Source organism: Gastrolobium bilobum, unplaced genomic scaffold, assembly GCF_033153095.1.
Source record: "Gastrolobium bilobum isolate Gb01-03AN ecotype WA unplaced genomic scaffold, APGP_CSIRO_Gbil_v1 utg2910, whole genome shotgun sequence".
Taxonomy (NCBI): domain Eukaryota; kingdom Viridiplantae; phylum Streptophyta; class Magnoliopsida; order Fabales; family Fabaceae; genus Gastrolobium; species Gastrolobium bilobum.
The window spans coordinates 1-12851 of NW_026898970.1; the positions used below are offsets into that span (position 1 = coordinate 1).

General features: G+C 36.8%; 1 non-coding gene across 1 annotated transcript; it reads left to right on the forward strand.

Annotated features, from left to right (window-relative positions):
* The first annotated feature begins 3194 nt into the window (after positions 1-3194).
* LOC133285936 (small nucleolar RNA R71) lies at positions 3195-3301 on the forward strand. The gene has a single exon (XR_009748068.1). It is a non-coding gene; the product is annotated as a small nucleolar RNA R71 (small nucleolar RNA).
* Positions 3302-12851: the final 9550 nt, after the last annotated feature.

Below are 12851 nucleotides of genomic sequence, written 5' to 3' on the forward strand. Positions count from 1 at the left end.
AGAGGAATGGATATAATTGTTTCCAATTTGTCAACAACTTTCGTTTTCTTGTCGTTCATTCTTCTTCAGTTCTTTTTTTCTTGGACTTTTTCTCTTATTTGTCCTTCTCTTTTCTCAGACTACTCTTCTTTCTTTTTGTTTCACTTTTTTCCTTTTCCGCTTTCTTTTCGAGTAGTTTTCTTTCTCTTTGTTTGTTTCTTCTTCCTTCCAACCAACCTTACTTGGCTTTTGCTTTTCTTCCCTGTACTTCCACACATCATTATTCATATATTCAATCAATGAGCACTTATCCTCAATCTGAAATTCAATCTCAATTAAGGTGAGGAGTGTATGGATAATGGCTTATTCAATTCATAGGTTTTCAAAGAATAAACTGGCTTAGGCTCAAAGTGGTTAACTAAGGAATAACAGTAATGGTTGGTTATTTGGCCATCTAGTTTAAAGAAAGAACGTGCCTCAATCATATCTATAGATATAATTAACATACTAATTCAAGCCAGAAACAAAGCAAGTTCTAGAGTCTTTCATCAGTAGAATGCACACTCAATACAAATTTTCTGTATAGGCTCGAAACCTTACGGCTATGAATGCACAGTAATTATCCTGTTCTTTTTCTCAAAACAACTTCAATATAAAACAATATATTAGATGAACCATGTCACTCATTTGCAATGATGCTCATAAAAAAATTGTATAAGTGCATCATTATGCTCTGAATCAATTACTAATTTCAATTTCCCGCCATTTTTCCAATTAACACTGAGAAACTTTAAATTTTTTTAGAATTTTCACAAAAAAATTTGGCTTGGGGTTTTTCAACAAAAACAATTAAAATTATCTAATTAAACATGAAAAAAAAAATTTAAAATGCAAAAAAAAAAGCTAAAGCAAAGGAGAAGGGATTTGAGATAGTTCCCTGTTTTAGCCGGATATTCTGTGTATGCTCATGAAGTTCCTCCGGCTTACTCAATTGTGCATAGATGAACCACGCGTTCCCCATTCCCAGATTTAAAAGTTGCTGCCTTCAGCAATGAATTTAAATATACAAAGAAATCGCGTGAGAAATAAAAACAGCTAATTGCTCTCTTGTTGTTTGTTTTCTTTTCTTCACCTGTAAAATTCACTCAATAATAGCCATTAGTCTCAATATCTTCTCCTATGTTTTTGTATCTTTTCAAAGTAAAAATAACTAAAATAGTGATATTAAAGTAAAACAGTAAAGTGTGGGTTTGCCTACCCATTAGCGCATGTTTTACGTCACGAGCCTGACGTACCTGATTTTCATGGGGGCTCAAAGCATGTTCTTGGTGATGACCAAGGCCCATCATTCAGAAATTGTGTCCTCCCATAGTGCTCTTCTGTATATGGATGAGGTAAAGTAGTCTCAAGAACTTTGAACTTGACTTTTACATGTTTTCCCTTGCTCCTAGGCTTCTCCATTTTAACCTTTGGCTTACTTTCTTGAGAAGACTCCTCATTGTGTTCTTCTTCACCTTTCTTTTCACCAATATAGTAGACTTGATCTTTCGGTTGAGCTACAGACGAGGGTACTTCTTTGTCAAAGAACTTGAAAGTTGCTTGCTCTCCGTCTACCCGTAATATCAGCTCACCTTTAAGTACATCAATCAGTGCTCCTAAAGTTGCCAAGAAGGGTCTTCCAAAAATCATATAAATTGTGGCATCTTCCTCTATATCAAGGATGACAAAATCAACAGGGATGATGAATTTGTCTACCTTTACCAGTATATCCTCAATGATGCCATAAGCTTGCTTTGAAGAGCGGTCAGCCAGTTGCACTATTGTTTTTGTGGGCTTTACTTCAGTAATCCCCAGCTTCTTCATCATGGAGAGTGACATGACATTGATGCTAGCTCCAAGATCACATAAAACATTGTCCACTTCCATTTTGCCTATAGTGCATGGAATGCTGAAGCTCCCTGGATCCTTGACTTTGGTGGGTAACTTCTTTTTGATGATAGCATTACATTACTCCGTCAGATTCACCGTCTCACATTCCTGCAACTTACGCTTCCTTGATAATAGATCCTTCATGAACCTTGCATAGTTGGGCATGTTCTCTAAAGCTTCAGCAAAAGGAATGTTGATCTGCAACCTCTTGAATATGTCTAGAAACTTTGAATACTGCTGCTTCTGAATATCTTTCTTTAATCTCTGAGGATAAGGGATTCAAGCATATGGGGAGAGATCCAATGACTTGTTCTATCTTTCAAGAGCTTTCTTCTTCTCCCACTTGAATAGTTTCTTTTCGGCTTTTTCAGGATTGTTTTTGTCAACTTCAATTGTATCCTTTTCCTTTTCTTCCTTCTCTTCTTCAACTGATGCTTCTCCATCCTTCTTCTTTTCTTCGGGCTGCTCCTCTATAGGCTGAATTACTGTCCCACTCCTAGTGGTGATAGCATTGCAATGCTCCCTTGGATTGACAACTGTGTTGCTTGGAAAAGTACCTTGAGCTCTCTCAGAAAATTGCTTCAACAACTGGCCAATCTGAATTTCCAGATTTCTTATGGTAGCTTCTTGATTCCGGTGTGCTGATCTAGTCTCTTGCATGAAAGCAGATGCGTCCTCTCTGAAAGCATTTGCACCTTGAATATAATCAGAAGTGGTCTTGCATAGTTGTGCAAAAGCTTTCTCCCACTCAGAGGTGTTACTTTGTTGTGGGGTATGTGGTTGCACTGGAAGGGGAGGATTGAGCTGATGGTTGGATTTGTGACTCAACCCTGGATGTTGATTTTGATTCTTCTGATCATACCAGAGTCCATTGACCTCGGCTGGTGGCTTTTTTCGCTGCTCTTATGTATTCACAATCCTCAATTGCATGAGCCTCTTCACAAATACCACATTTAATATTAGATTTAGAAACAAAAGAAACTTGAGAAAGATTAAATTTTTTATTAAGGGCATCTAATTGTTCTTGTTGTTTCTTGTGCATTTGTAGCATTTGTTCATTTTGGGCTAAGAGTGCATCATAGCCGTCAAGCTTCATAATTCCTGCTCTCTTTTGTGCAACTGGGGCAGGGGGATTGTCAAATTCCTGAGAAGCTAGAGATTCCAGTAATTCCAGCGTTTCCTCTGGAGTTTTTGTTTTCAAGGAGCCTCCTGCAGCAGCGTTTACCAGTGTTCTTATGCTGGACGTCATCCCTTGGAAGAAGATTCTTGCTTTCTCCCATGCTTCAATTCCATGTTGAGGACACTTCCTGAGTGTTCCTTTGAATCGTTCTCAAGCCTCGTATAAAGATTCGCTTTCTTTTTGTTCAAAAGTAGTGATCTCCGACTTGAGCCTTGCCATCTTTGAAGCTGAGAAAAATCTAGCCAAGAATTTTCTTGCTAAGTCATCCCAATTGGTTATGCTTCCTTCAGGTAGAGACTGCAGCCAATCTCTTGCTTCATCCTTCAGTGAACATGGAAATAGCCTGAGCAAGATAGAATCACGAGGAACTCCATTTACTTTTAATGTATCATAGTAAAGTAAGAAGTTATCCAGATCATTATAGGGGTTCTCTGTGCTTCCTTCAGCGAACTGTTCTTTTTGAATCAGTTGCAGTAGTGCCGACTTCAGTTCAGAGTTGTTAGCCTCTATGTTAGGTCTAACAATGCTTGCCGTCTGTGGAACTCGAGCTGGGGTCATGTAATCCCCCAACGTCCTTGGAGCGAGTTGATTATTTCCTGCCATTGGTTCCTCCTTAGGTTCCTCTTTTGGTTCCGTCGAAGTTGATGCCTTTGTTTCTTTCGCTTTCTTTGCTTTTGCGTTTTTCCTAAGTTTCCTTTCTGTCTTTTCTATCTCAGGATCAAACTGCAAGGTTCGCGGGTTAAGAGTACCTCGCATAAACTAAGATTGAAAAGATGTGCAGAAAAATAGAAAAAAGACAAAACAGAAAAATAGAAAAAATAAAAAATAAACAAACAAAGAATGCAGAAAAATAAATATGCAGAATTTTAATGCAGAAAAATATTTTTGAAGAATGTATAAAGTGCAAAAAATTAAAACGTCCAATCTAAAAGTTAATTAGTTACTTCTAATGTTGAAGAATTCGATCCCCGGCAACGGCGCCAAAAACTTGATAGCGACTTGGCAAGTGCACCGATCGTGAAAGTAATAAAATGTACTGAGTACGAGATCGTTCCCACGAGGATCAGAATTTCAAGCACTAGTTCACTAATTGCGTTTTAGTTGGACAATCAAAAGTTTGGTTTGAGAGAATGGTGAATTTAGATGAAGAGAATTGTTGTTCAAAGAACTTAAAATTAAAAATAATTAAGAACATGCGCTTATGAAAATTCAAAATAAAAAGAATGAATGAGATGATGTTCGATTAAGATTTAAAACAAGCGTAGTTAATGTTTCGACTTCCCCCAATATCCTCAATATGTTATGAATTAAAAAGCCAAGAATCTGTTTCTTAATATATTGCCAATCAATTCTATCTGAGTTAATTACGGCTCAATTCCTTGTTACCATAAATCTATGTAATCTTGAAAGAACTCTAGTTCCCCGATTATTCCCCCAAGAAAACATGCATTAAGATCAAGAATTACAAGATTGCATAATTACCCTATGTCTATTCCCATTCCTATTCCTAGATCACAAGGATTATGATAAATTATCAAGTCAAGGTTCATGCACCAGCATCCCTATTGTCATACAATTCCCCAAAATCATTCTATAAGGAAAAAACTCATAGAAAGCATTAAAAACAGATAATTTATTCAATTATAAAAAGAACAGAATTCGGAGACAATTTAATTCATAAACATAAAGATTCAATTGGGTTCCATCTACCCTTAACTACATAAAAGACTACTCTAGCATACTGAATTGAAAAGAAATAATAAAGAAAATAGAACCCTAAGCCTCCATTGATGTGATGTTGACTTGGTTTCTCAGTGTTCCAGCGCTCCGCAACAGGATTCCTCCTTCAAGCTTGGTGTAATGCTCTGGAATTGTGAATTGGTTCTGAATTGGTGTCTTGGTCTTGACCCCAAGCTCTTTATTTATAGCTTTTTGGGGTTGTATTCTTCATTAAATCTCCAATGAATCCATATCAGATTTGTGGTTGATTTCATCTTTGTTTCCTTTTTGCATTTGATATCTTGGAGATTGGTTGACGATTTTGAGCTTTTAAATCTTGTTGTGATCTTCTATCACATCTTCTTATTGGAGTTATATCTTATCTCAATCAAGGTTGATGTGTTTCTTCCTTTGTATCTTATAGAATCCTGCTGCATATCTTGATCAAATCTTTTCCTGGAGTTGCTTTGACCGCGTATGGACATTTTAGGGTGCTGTTTGCACGCTAAAACGTGCTTGATGTGTATTGTTATCTGCCTCTGGGTGTTTTGGCGTGCTGTTGCACGCTAAAACATGCTCTTCGAAGGGAAATTGATGTTGCCAGGGCGTTTTAGCGCTTTGTTGGGCGCTAAAACGCTCTCCTCTAGTGGATTTTGGTGTTTTCTTCATCTTGAGCATTTAAACATGATTCATGGACGCCAAAACGTCCTCTTACAGCTGGTACACACTTGAAATCTTGCTTCCTTGAGGCTCCAACTCAACTTAATGTCTTCTTATGGTTCCAAAGAGCCATAATAGGTGTCAAAAGTCCCTTGAAATAAGAATTATGACAACATGTTAGCAAGATATTCAATTATTGTGACTTTACAGTATAAAACCCTAATTCCCATGCAATTCATGATATATATCAAACATAATTAAGCCTAAAAACATGGTAAACCAAGGGTTTATCAATATGTTGAAAGAATGCATGCAAATGGAATAATGTGATTGAAATGATTTAAGTTTTGACAAAGTAAGTAATGAGCTGTAAATTGAGGTAAATGAGATAAATAGTTGTGGATTGTAAGAGCACCAATGCATTTTTTTGTCCTTGAGTCCCACCCTTGTATATTAGGTACCCTAGAGGCATAATAACACACTTTTGATAAAGTGGGATAGGTTGAATAAACAAAGGATGTGCCGCCGAAATTTATACTAAAATGGCAGTTTTTCGGCTAAATTTGGGAGAGCATATATCCCTCCACAGAGGTCCAATAGGTATGTACCATACATTATTTTGAAGCTTGAGATGTCAGCTATATTGTGTCAAAATTTGGTAGCATTTGAAGTTGTATAGCAACTTGTAAACGCGTTTGAGTGGAAACTGCCCAGATGGCCCTGCACATGGGGGCTGTCGGGTCCCTGTCTTGCAAAATTATTTCTCCCATGATATGTCAAATTGAATCTTAAGGTGTCTAGTTTACTGTATAAAAATTTGAGAGCAATTGGTGGAGTGATTTGTTCAGAATCGCAGAAATGGTGAGGTATGTTTGATATCCTGTTTGGGGTTGGCTCGCAGCTTTGTTTTTCCAACTTCAAACAGTGATAACAAGAGCAAACGAGAACTTTATGAGGCGTGTGATACCTTGATGGAAAGGTAATTAAATCTAGAATAACATACTAAAAGATGAGAGGTTCGAAGCATGCAAATTTTATACAATGTTCAAAAGACTGAACCATGTTTAGTTATGTATTAACAGTAAAAGTGAGAATTCTGCTAAGTGGGTTTATGGGGACCCCTTAGTGACTTAAGATAAGCATTGTATGATAGTTAGGAAATTATTTTAATTATTCTGTGTTTAGATTTCAGTTAAGATCACAACTTTTATCATTACATTTCATTATTGTTTTTTTAAATGCTTACGTAATGAAAAGGAAAAAGTTTACTCGTATTTTTAAATGAACTGTTGTGATTGTAACTCCGCTTAATATCTTAATCATTGTTAACAACACCGGTACGTAACGAGCTGTTACAAGATTAACATGGGAATTTTGTAGCAGGGCTAGGGTAAGGGAAGTAAATTTCCATAGAATAGTTCATTTAAGTGACACAGTTTGTATTGAGAATACAAGGAGGGACAAAAGGTGTTTTTATAAATTGTGAGTTTGTTAAAACAGTTGGGGACTTGAACCGACGAAATATACGGGTGTAGAAGAGTTGGTTGCAATATTTCTTCACATTTTGGCTCATGATGTCAAGAAATAATTAGTAGACAGTTTACTAAGGTGTTGCTGACTGTGTTACGTTGTCATACTGTTTTACTTAAACGACCTGAGCCAGTCCCGAAAAACTCAACTGATGAAAAGCGGAAGTGGTTCAAGGTAAGATATTACAATATGTATTGTTACATTTAAATTTTTCAAGATTACTCTGCATGTATCTCTGACCTACTTGTTAATTTTCTGTTTTGGAATTATAGAATTGTCTGGGAGCTCTAGATAGGACATGCATCAAGATAAATCCCTCACAAGGTGATAAAGCTAGATACGGACTAGGAAGGGTGACATAGCAACCAATGTCTTAGTGGTTTGTTCTCAAGATGGTCAATTTATTTATGTATTGCCTAGATGGGAGGGATCAACAACAAATTCAAGGGTCCTCATAGATGCTATATGTCGTACGAATGGTATAAGGGTGCCAAAAGGTACTTCAAATTATTTATGGAATTGCTAATTTTCGATGCAGTTAACTTACCGAATATAATACATTTTTTGTAAAATGTTTGCCAACTTTCTTGTTTTAGGTTACTATTATTTGTGTGATGCTGGTTACATGAATGGGGAAGGTTTCCTTACACCTTATAGAGGTCAAAGATATCATCTTAGTGATTGGAGACATGGGGCACAACCAATAACACCGCATGAAATTTTTAACATAAAACACTTTTCTACAAGGAATGTCATAGAACGATGTTTTGGGATGTTGAAGGGGCATTGGGCGATTGTAAGATTGAGTCAATTTATCTGGTTAAAATACAATGCAGGATTATAATTGCATGTTGCTTGCTCCATAACCATACAAGAAGAGAAATGACAGTGGACCCTTTACACGAGCATGAAATGGACATGCAACAAGTTGACTATGATATTGGAGGAAATGACATGATAACTCATGTAGAGTCATCCAATGCTTGGACACTTTCGAGGGATGATATGGCGAATAATATGTTTTACACGTGGAGGATACATGTTTGATTTGGATAAGAGGCACGATGATTGTTCACAATGGTGTTTTTTTTTCATTGTCTTAGTTTGGATTAAAAAAATGAATCTAATTATGTTGTTGTTGTAATAATATGTATCGGACAACTTATGATGCATTATCTTCGTTGTGATCCTAACTTTGTCTATTTATTTATTGCAGAGCACATGCTATTATCTTCATTGTGATCATATCTTGGTTTGATATTTCCATTTTAATCACCAACCATTTGTCTTTTGTTTTTTCCCCCACAAAGCAGATATTATTTTTCTTGCATTGACATTATGGCTGAAGAAAGTCAACAATCAAAGAAATGATCTAATCATAGCTGGACTGCAGAAGAGGATAAAGTCCTCGTAGATTGTCTTATTGAAATAGGGTTAGGGTGGAAAGGAGATAACAGTTTTAGACCAGGATTTTCCAGTGCTATAGAGAAGATGCTGCATCAGAAGATACCTGGTTGTTCCCTGAGAGTTATCCCTCACATTACGTCTAAAGTTAAATTGTTAAAAAATACTATAATGCAATATCTGAAATGATCGGACCTACCAGTGGGAGCGGATTTAGGTGGAACGACACTAAGAAAATGATCGATATTGAGAAGGAAATCTTCAATGAATGGGTTAAGGTGAAAATTACTTTTGGATCAATTGTATCTTTTTGACTTCATATGTTACTTTATTTTTTTCACTAACATTAACCATATGTATATTATGCAGACCCACCTTAATGCGAAAGGGTTTTTCAATAAGCCATTCCCATACTTTGACAGTTTGGGAACAATCTTTGGGAAAGACGTAGCAACTGGAGTTAATGCAGAGGATCCAGAAGATTCGGTACAAGAAATGAAACGAGAGGCTTCATGCTATGAAGAGAGTGGGATTGCTTTTGATGATTTCCCTGACCTTACAGGGGACTATACACCCACACCTTGCCATGATCATCCAATGCCTGACATCCTTACCGAAGAAGGTGTGGCACCCTCTCCCGTGTCTACTGCTACTGTAAAAAAGGGTAAAAAATGACAAAGAAGTGAGGATCCAGTAGTTGTAGAAGTAGTTGATGTTATGAAGGACCTTAGACAGAATTATCGAAAAATTAGCGACAATATTGAGAAGTTGGTAACCTGCTTTCAACATCAAGCTAAGGGAAGCAATAGGCAGATGTCAATTATGGCAGAGTTGGAAAATTTTGAAGATTTGACTATGCCTCAGGGTTCAAGTTGCTATGCAATTGGGCAAGGATCATAGTATGACTGATATCTTTATGCAATGCTCTGATGAGGCCAAAAAGTGTGTGGTGACTGCGTTGTTGGCTAATTATCAGTGATTTAGCACAAATTTTTTGGAAGTTTATGGATATATGATCAAAGTGTTTATGGTAACTTTTGTCAGAATTGGTGATTGGTTGGACATTGTAAATACCATGATGTTAAGCTTACACATATGGCAAATGTCAAATATATGTGGTAATCATGAATATGGCTTTTTGATTTTTTTTTGTATGTGCAGTGTTGTCTTATCTGCCATATGGCTGCCTGTAACAACCCGTTGTACACCGATATTGTTAACATTGATTATGATATTAAGAGCAGTTACAATCATAATAGTTCATTTATAAAAATGCAAGTAAACTTTTTCCTTTTCATTACGCAAGCATTTAAAACAATAATAAAGCGTAATGAATAAAAGCTGTGACCATAACTTAAAATTAATCGCAGAATAATTTAAAACAATTTCCTAACTATCATATAATACTTCTCTCAAGTCACTAAGGGGTTCCCATAAACTCACTTAGCATAAATCTCACTTTTACGGTTTTTACATAACTGAACATGGTTCACTAATTTGGATATTGCGAGAGATCTGCATGCTACGAACCTCCCATATTTTAGTATGTTATTCTAGACTTATTGTCTTTCCAACAAGTTATCACACGCTCCATAAAGTTCTCTTTTGCTTCAGTTATCACAGTTTGAAGTTGGACAAGCAAAGCTGCCAGCTAACCTCAAACAGGGCTCCAAACAGCCTCTACTCTTTCAACTATTATGGAAAACTTACTCCACCAATTTCTCTTATATTTTTATATACTAAACTAGACACCTCAAGCTTCAATTTGACATATCATGGGTCTAATTTTACCAAGAATTGAGGCCGGAATAAGTTTTCCAAAAATAGTACCCGACAGCCCCATGTGCAGGGCACTTCGGAACAGTCTTCACTCTTCTGCCTCTACATGCCTGCGTACAACTCCAATGGCTACCAAATTTTGATACAAAATATTTGACATCTCAAGATTCAAAATGATGTATGGTACGTCCTTATTTAACTTCTGTGGAGGGAGATATTCTCTCCCAAAGTTCACCCAAAATCTGCCATTTCTAGAAATTTCGACAGCACCTCCTTTGTTTATTCAACCTATCCCACTTTAGCAAAAGTGTGTTATCTATCATCAAGGGTACCTATTATTCAAGGGTGACACTCAAGGACCAGCAATGCCTTGGTTCTCTTACAATCCATCACAGTTTACCTCAATTTACTCAATTTACATCTCCTTACTTACAATTTCAAAACTTAAACCATTTCAATCACTTTGATCCATTTGCATGCATTCTTTAACATATACATAATCATCAACTAAAATTGGCCTATTGCCCTTTCATCATACATCATCTTTATATAATACACAAGGTCCAATATTACAATTACAAGCCTCCAATTACAACATAATATAATATTCCTTCAAAATAAAAATTAACAAATGTACAGCTCTCCAAAATAATAAATGTAAGTATAATCAATTCCTCCAAATACAACATACTAAATCATCAACTAAACTTAGACAAAATATGGCATCAACAAAGATGACAATATGCATAATCCTAATTCAACATACAATGTTCATGCCCTAAGTCTAGCCTATGCCACAAAGGCTTCAAAATGCAAAATGGTACATAAATCTCCAATGCTCATCCTACGGGCCTCTTGCCCACAGCTCCTGCCCCACTATTACTACCTGAAATAAAGTCCCCAAAATGGGATGAGATATACGAATATATCTCAGTAACCCAGAGGTTCTGGAGATTGCTCCACCCAATGGCTCACTCAGATGTAAATCAACAATATACCACAATAACCAAAGAGGGATAAAACAAGGGATTTAGTGAAGTAGGGATGCATAGGGAGTAAAAATACGATGAAGATGGAATGGTCGATGCCAAAGCCACGTAACATCCGGCCTATTGGCCTCGGCATATAGCCTACGGGTTCTCATCCAAGGAAGTGTTCCCAGAACATCAATCAAATCCATATACACCCGAAACATTCCTAGAGTGCTCCTCAACAGATGACACTCCACGACCCCAGGTCAACTGGAACTCCCTCACAGAGACGTATCATATGGAAGTCCGTAATGCCCGAAGGCAACAGTCTACTGGCCAGAGACACGGTACATCCTATGTACCCACTACACATACACATATGCATAAGCATGTTATAATACACTATCAACATAGACCTCCAACCACTACCCCCAAGGGGCATGGTGGAGCACAGACCCTAAACCCTAAACCTGATGGAAGCTCCCTCACTAGGTAGCTCCAAAGCCAAAGCCAAACACAACCAAGCTTGGTCCAACAAGAAATGCTTACACATAGGTCATTCTCAAATCAATTATAATCATATAACCACGTCAAGTTGATTACTCAAGCATTCATGAATTTTTACATAATTACTCACCTCAATCCTTTTGGTCAAGGACCAAAGGAAACCCACTAAGCTTACAGTTCCAAGTTCACGTTCATGGGTGGCAATATAGAATGATCACACAAGGATCATCATCACCATGGTGCAAACAAGTCAAAACACAAAGCACCACACTCCCACCCACACATACATAGGTTCGACCAAATGGCCCAAAATACCTAGCCATATTCTTAATTTTATTTCAAGCTTCCTAAGCTTACTACAACATCGTTTCAAGTCCTTAATCTCACTCAATTACCCCTCAACACCATTTCCCCCAATTATCCTCCTTTAGGCCAATTCCTACACTTGTACATATCCAATGATTCGACTCCCAATTCACATGCATCAAATCAACATACAACCCATTTAAACACAATTCAACACCATACAACATCAATTACATGATTTTTACATCATCATTTTCTTCCCTTCAATGGCCGAAATCAACAAGCATGTATACCAAAGGATTTCTAATTCATTTCAACACTTCCACACATCATACAATCCTATAATTATCTCATACAAATACTCCACAACTCAATTGCACGATCCCATAACATATCCATTTTACAAAGTCTTGAATTCCCAACTCAAAATTTTCCTAGTTATCAACTTTTTCACCAATAAATTTTATGAGTTCAATCACTATAAAACATCATTCTAAGACACTTTTATCTAATACACATTTTCAATTTGAGGTCCCCAATTCCATCAATCACACATGCAAGCTCTAGGGTTCATGAAATTAAATCCAAAGAATCAACCAATTAAAAGTGTGGAAACTTACCCACAATCAAGGCCTAGGACTCCTCCACACAATACCCAAGCAATGGAGGATCAATCAACTCCAAGAACATCAAAATCTTCATCAAAACTGTCACCTTTTTTTCCAATGATCTCTCTCTACAATGATCCCCATGCGAAACTAAGGGTAGCAATGTGTTCCTCTCAAGATTTTACACAAATTTGACTTTGGAATCACTCAAATCCATGCCCTAGAACTCAAGTTATGTTGGTTTGAAGATTTCAAGCTTTTCCTTTTCACTAACAATGG